General features: G+C 42.8%; 1 long non-coding RNA gene across 1 annotated transcript; it reads left to right on the forward strand.

Annotated features, from left to right (window-relative positions):
- The first annotated feature begins 371 nt into the window (after positions 1 to 371).
- Positions 372 to 6,159, forward strand: LOC134473966 (uncharacterized). Its single transcript, XR_010044473.1, has 3 exons — positions 372 to 554; positions 895 to 968; positions 3,192 to 6,159. It is a non-coding gene; the product is annotated as an uncharacterized LOC134473966 (long non-coding RNA).
- Positions 6,160 to 6,449: the final 290 nt, after the last annotated feature.

Below are 6,449 nucleotides of genomic sequence, written 5' to 3' on the forward strand. Positions count from 1 at the left end.
ACTTTACAATCTCTTTTCTGCAGAGGGTGACTCTTCTGATGTGACTAGAACTGACTTCCATTTGCAAACAGTGATTTGGGTTGAACTGAACTCTGCTTTTATCTCTCTGTGGACAGAGAGGGAGGGCTAGGCTGGCTCAGTGGTATCAGCTTTCTGGGCCTATATGGAGGCCACTATCTTTAGCAAAACTTACTGCTAGCATCATAGAAGTATTTGTGGTATTTTTGGTGGATTAACTAATGGTCAGCTGGTAACACCCAGCTGAACTGAATCAGCATGGTGCTGGGTGTGGAAGGCCCACCTGAGGATTGTTGCCAACAGCATAAAGAGAACTGGAGAGGAAGATAGTGGGCCATTGATTCTTATGAAGTTTGTCATGCTGGTTTTCCTGAAATGAACTCAGCTGTTCTCATAGTCAGAGGAGTCTGAGTCTTCACTGTCACTGCAAATGGCTGCAATTCTGTTTGAGGGAGCTCTGGACCTTACCTCGAGCATCACCTCCTGGATTCAGTGCAGAAGCCTCAGCCTGCTGACACAGACACTTTATCCCACTGGTATGAACTTTCTAGCTTCCCTCACTGACGTTTGGGCCTTTCTAGTGCAGATCCTTGACACAGACTTGCATGAGACACTCTTATGGGCTCTAGGCCTCCAGCCAGACTCACAGGGGTCATTGTTATGGGGTCATTTCTCTCAGATCTGGGTCTTCAATTGGAGTTGTGCAGGACATTACCGTAGGGTTCAGGCCCTCAGCTGAATTCTTTGGGTCTCTAGTGTATGGACAGATCTCCTGCCCTCTTTTACATTTGACTCTTTGGCTGAATATTATAAAATAATCCTATACATTATGTTTCCTGTATTAAATCTTTCCGCTTGTAACCCTGAGTACAACAGGGAAGAAAGACTCCCAGGTTCCATAGCTGGGTCTGTGAAGTAAGCTGACAACAGTGAGATCAGCAGCAGAACAGGTATGCACATTTGTTATTTTTAGTATCACATGCAAGGGGGCATCACAGTGGGAAAATGAACACCCCCCTCAAAGTGATGAATTTGAGAGCTATATACTGTCCTAGTAAAGGAAGAGAGAGGGTGTGGGCCACTTAGGGGAGAGCAGATGAGTTTTTGGAATGAAGAATGGGCCTGTAGGCGAAGATGAAAGGTAGGATACTTGCCACAAGGTTTATGTGGGGGGCGAGGGGTGCTGGCTTCTCATTGCCTTTCTTCTGCTCTTGCCTGGCTAGCAAAATGCACAGGAAAGGGATTCATGACACCTGAATCTCTTTGGAGGCTCTGTCTTTAGACAGGTAAGTGGAATTTACTGAGAGCCTCTCCTTACATTTGTGGTTTTTCAAGTGCCTTCGGCTCAAAACGATCAGTAAATGAAAGTGGATAACTTGGGGGTGTCCTGAACCACTTAGCAGCCCTACTCCTGATAAGTCCTGGTCCTCAGCATGAGCATATGGAATCCACTCCATTCTACTCTCTTTCTCTGCATCTAAACCTAATCAGATGCCCAACATAGAAACAGATACGGTGGGCAGAAGTTTCCAAGACAGGGCCCTGAGCCTGGCCTCTTCCTTTGGTCAGTGCTGAAGGTGGGAAGAATCTCTGAGTACTGATCCAAGTCACAAGTTTTAGATGGAGATGAGGCCCAGATAGGAGCCTGAGGCCCACAGTGATTGTTGGCAGAGTGCCCAGTGGGGGAGAGTGCCCAGGGTTAGGGTAGAGCTTGGCCTCCTGCCAAGAGCAAGACAGGCCCCCTCTTGCTGTGACCTCCATCACTCCTATCCCTTGGCCAAGAATTTCACCATCTTGTCACTCCACCCACCCTGCTCTCACTCATCCTGCAATTCAAGCCCAAGCACTGCCTCTTTTGTGGAGCTCAATTCAGCTGCTCATGCCAGCTGAAACCTTCCCATACACCCACAGGCCTCTGCCATCGCAGCAAGCAGCATCTCGCATGTTCTACTGCAGTGACTCATCTGGGGGGTCCTCACTGCCATTTCTTACTAACCTGTATCCTCAGACCAACAGGATTTCACACAGCATCTCCACTGTTGTTCTGAGGCCTCTGCTGTGTAGCTTCTGTGCCTACAACAGAGCCAGCACATGGCAGTCACCCTTTTCAGAATGCAGGAATGACGTAGCTGGGGACGCTAAGTCCAGCTTAGCTCAACTTTACTGAACACTGCATTGTCTAGGAGGGTGTTAATATTCAGATTCTGGTTCACAGGTACAGGTTTGGGCCCATGCTGCATTTAACAAGCATTCTCTTGGGTACTTATGCCACTGGTGTTCAGACTGCACCTTAGAGGAATGTGGGAGAGCAGATTGCAGGATGTCCTATCAGTCATGCTGATGAAGGACAGGTGAGCAAGGTAGGGTGGGGTTAGTTTAAGAAATTCAGATCATTGCCAGGAGCTTGAGCTTCTGGGTTTAAGAATGAACCTCAGAGAAATGCCTCCAGCTAGTAATTCCTGTCTGCCTGGGGCTTGGCCTGAAATGGATTTTCAGCTTTGTTTACTGTGGTAAACCTCAAGGCCATCTGAAAGATCTCACCAGTCAGTGTGTGCCAGGACTTCAGAAAGAGAATCTCTCAGCAGTGCTTTCTCACATTTGGGTAAGAATATGTGAATACAGTCACAAAATATACTTACTCAGTAGATTAGAAATCACGTATGCTTTTTCAGTCGGTTCTTAGGAAGAGATGTGATACTGCACTGCAAACATAGCAAAACCAAGTCCTTTCACACAAGGGTTGCCCAGGTTAAGTCAAATCACAGGTAGCTGATGAAAGGGACCCAGCAATCAGACTTCCATCATGTTTACACAGCACTTTCCTCTTTGCAACAAGAAATTTTAATGACAATCTTCCAGGGAGATTGGGGTCTTGTCTGAGTTGTCTGCCATCAGCCTGTGCTCATGTGTTTAGAAGATGGGCAATTGAGAGGTGATTAAATCGTATGGGCTCTAACATATGAGCATCATTTGATGGCATTATTGGGAGGTGGTGGAGGAAGGATGTGAGGCCTCTCTAGAGCCAGAGGATTATGGGGACATGACCTGGAATACTACATCTGGTGCTAGCCTCTTCCTCTTTGGTTCTCTCATTTATCTTTGCTTCCTGGATGCCATAGGTAAGCAGTTTTCCTCTTCTTCCTTCTCTAACTCCCCCTCTTTCTTCACCACAGGCCTAAAGCAATGGAGCCAGCCAACCATGGACTGATACCACAGGAACCATGAAAGCTACTGTAACTCTCACCTCTTCAGTGATCTGCACGGCCAGAGCTTGCTCACAGAAGTTAAGAAGGGAAGCAGTCCAAAAACATCAGTTTGCATTTGTTTGCATCTATTTGCATTTGTTCAATCCTTGGAGCTCCTTTGTTTGTTTTCTTGTACCTGGTAGGTATTCCTCAGAAAATATTCAAAATTACTATCCAGAAAAAAACTTAGCTCACAAAAGAGCCAATGAAATGGTCAAAGAGGCTGAGAAATACAAATTTTCCCATGTGCCCAGGAAGAGGAAATGGGATGGATGGGCAGGCACTGAGTCAGTTTCTGTTAAAACTGCCAAGTCATTTTCCCTCACATCCAAACATTTTCTAGATTATTCTGTTCAAGCATTAATTTTAAAAATTAACATTAGTAATAATAGCTACTGTTTATTGAGTACTTACTACGTGTCAGGCTCTGTGGTAACCACCCAGCATGCATTCATTTATCAAACTCTTACATTAATTGATCAAATCTTATAACATAGGCACTGCTTTTATCTCCATTTCACACCCTGAGGCAAAGGGAGATAAGGAAAATGAAGCAGAGGGAGATAAAATGAGCTGCCCAAGCTGCACGGCTAGAACCTGATGTGAGCAATTCTAAACTGTGGCAGCTTCTACTTCTTCATAGCACTCTCCTGGGAAGTTACTCGTTTTCCTTCTTCCTGCCTTTCTTGCTCCAGCCTGAAGACCAGGGTTGTCTCATCTTGCCCTTCACGCCTGCTACTCATCATTATGGGTCAGCATCATTCCTCCACCAGCCCTTGACCCTCACAGCCAGCTATTATCCACAGACCTCCTGGTGGTGACCATCCCCTCACTGAAGTGCACAGCCTCTGGCTTATGGTCTTCTTCCCCTGCCACTTTTTACCATTGTCTGGGCAATCTCAGAATTCATGTGCATGACATGTGTGACTCCACAGCTTGAGTATCACTTTGCTGTCCACTAAAGGTCCCTGTTTAACAAAATCTTCTGGATCTAGTTGTCAACAGGGGTAGATTGACCTGCACAATCTATCTCTCCCATCAACACCACCATATACACTAGAGAGCACTTCTCCATCTTTCTAGATGGCTGCTCAGTCCTGGCCTCATTTCTTTTCCTATGTATCCTATAAATCTATGAGCAGCTATCTCATGAAGGCACCAGAGGAGTCAGGTTGGATGGTGTCCCAGGAAATGGGAGTCAGAGGCAGGGAGTCAGAGACTCAGCCGGACATAACCTGGCTGAGCAGCAGTTCTACTATCAACAGAGAAGAGAGCTTGGGGATTATTGGATTCTCCTTTCTCTATCTAGGCAAATTGTTATGAGGCCAAGAGTGAAAATCTTTGCCCTGGACCTAGTCCAGGCAGTCAAATTTTTATCTGAATCTGACTGCAGAATACCTTATTAACCTAAGGTTCTCCCTAAAGGGAAGATTCTCATGCTTCACCTCAAACCTCTTGAGTCAGTCTTTGGGGGTCAGATCTAGGAATCTGGATTTTAAATAAAATTCAATGTGTTCCTAATGTAAGTAATGATTCAAATATATAAAAGTATGTGGTAATCATGATTCCCCATTATGTGGCCTTGAAACCTTATAAAGTTTTCACTTATTAATTGGAATGGCTTTATTCTGGGCTTCTTGATATGGAAATATTTGAAGCTATAGTATATGAAGTTATATTCAAATATTTCAAGGAAAAAGACAGACACTCTGGAACTACTATTAAGTCGGGTAACTAGGTTGCTGAAACCTGTATTGTTATGTTGTTTTGCTTTGACCTGTATTGTTTTGTTGTCATGTCCTCTTTTATCTCAACCTCTCCCTTATTCATTAAAAAATTATTTAGTTATTTTTTATGGTTTTTTTAATTAAGGGGAAAAATTTTAAAAATTAGCAGAATATATTATAGTAACTTTTTGATTTCCTATTAACTTGACTTGAAGTCCTGTAATACTCCTACTATCTTGTTTTGACTGATTAGTCTCTGTTCCATTCTGTATGATAGTATCAAGTTTGAGGGTATAGGCAACTACTTTGAAGACAATAAGATTCACTAAGATGCCCATTCTTGTTTGACTATTATCTCCTTTGGAAGTCCTTTAATGTTTACAATGTTTAAGTTTTATTGGTCTTGTTCTCTACTGTTTTGTTCAACTTTATAATATGTAATGAGATAGACAATTCTTCTTAAGGATACAAGAGGCATTATGGTAACCATTGTTGATAACCCTGTACTCTGTTTTTACATCATGTACTATGTCTATCCTTGGTTTTGACTGACAGCTTTGTTTTGCCATATTTGACTATATTCTCTTCCAAAAGAAAGTAATAAGAACTAAGGAGTAATAAAACCCAAAATGTGTAAATTTTGTTGTAAAAAAAAGAGGGAAAAAAAGTGCTCTAAAGGATACAACTGCAAGTGTGTTTAGGGGTGTTAAATAGCTGACCATATTAATGTTTTTGGTTGGATCATTAAACACAACTGTTTGCAGTCTCTCTGTTTGAATGTTCATTTTGTATGCTTTGATACTGTGACTTGAGCAACTATCTCTAAGTTGATAATGTGTAATCTATTAACTGGTGATTTCTTACTTTTTTTTTTTTTTTTTTTTGTAGTTCTGTATTACTTGTACCCTTATACCGCTTTGTTTTGATTTGTTTTTTCTTTTTCCTTTTAAATAAAATTTAAAAAAATTCAATGTGTTTTTCAAAATCTTCAGTATTCAAGGATCACTAACTTACCAGGGGAGAAACATTCACCCTGGAAGGTGTTAAAAATCTGTATCACCTCCTAATCCCACCCTGTGATTCACCCCTCTTGGCTGGATCCAGGCTTACCGATCAGTTGTGATTTTTCTTTGAAGCACCCTAAAGCTAATTCCACTTTGCTCCCAGAAGGGCCCAGAGTGATACAAGCACATTTGGCTCAGGAACAAACAGAAATTCCACCCAAATCCCTGTGTTCTCTTTCACGCTGAGAAACAGCATCAGTCCCTCCCTTCCACATGCTGCTTAAGGGGTCAGCGTGATCAGGAGATGGATCCATCTGCAGGGTAGGCATCTAGAGATAAAAATAGTCTTTTATAACTTCATATAATCTGCCTCAGGGAAAGCACAGTAAAACTAATACTCTTTGCACTGTGAGGACCTTGGTAGCTCCTTATCTACATTGTGATAAATCAGATCA

Source organism: Cavia porcellus, unplaced genomic scaffold (assembly GCF_034190915.1).
Source record: "Cavia porcellus strain 051 isolate PalLab524CR breed Dunkin Hartley unplaced genomic scaffold, mCavPor4.1 scaffold_29, whole genome shotgun sequence".
In the NCBI taxonomy this organism is placed as follows: Eukaryota; Metazoa; Chordata; class Mammalia; order Rodentia; family Caviidae; genus Cavia; species Cavia porcellus.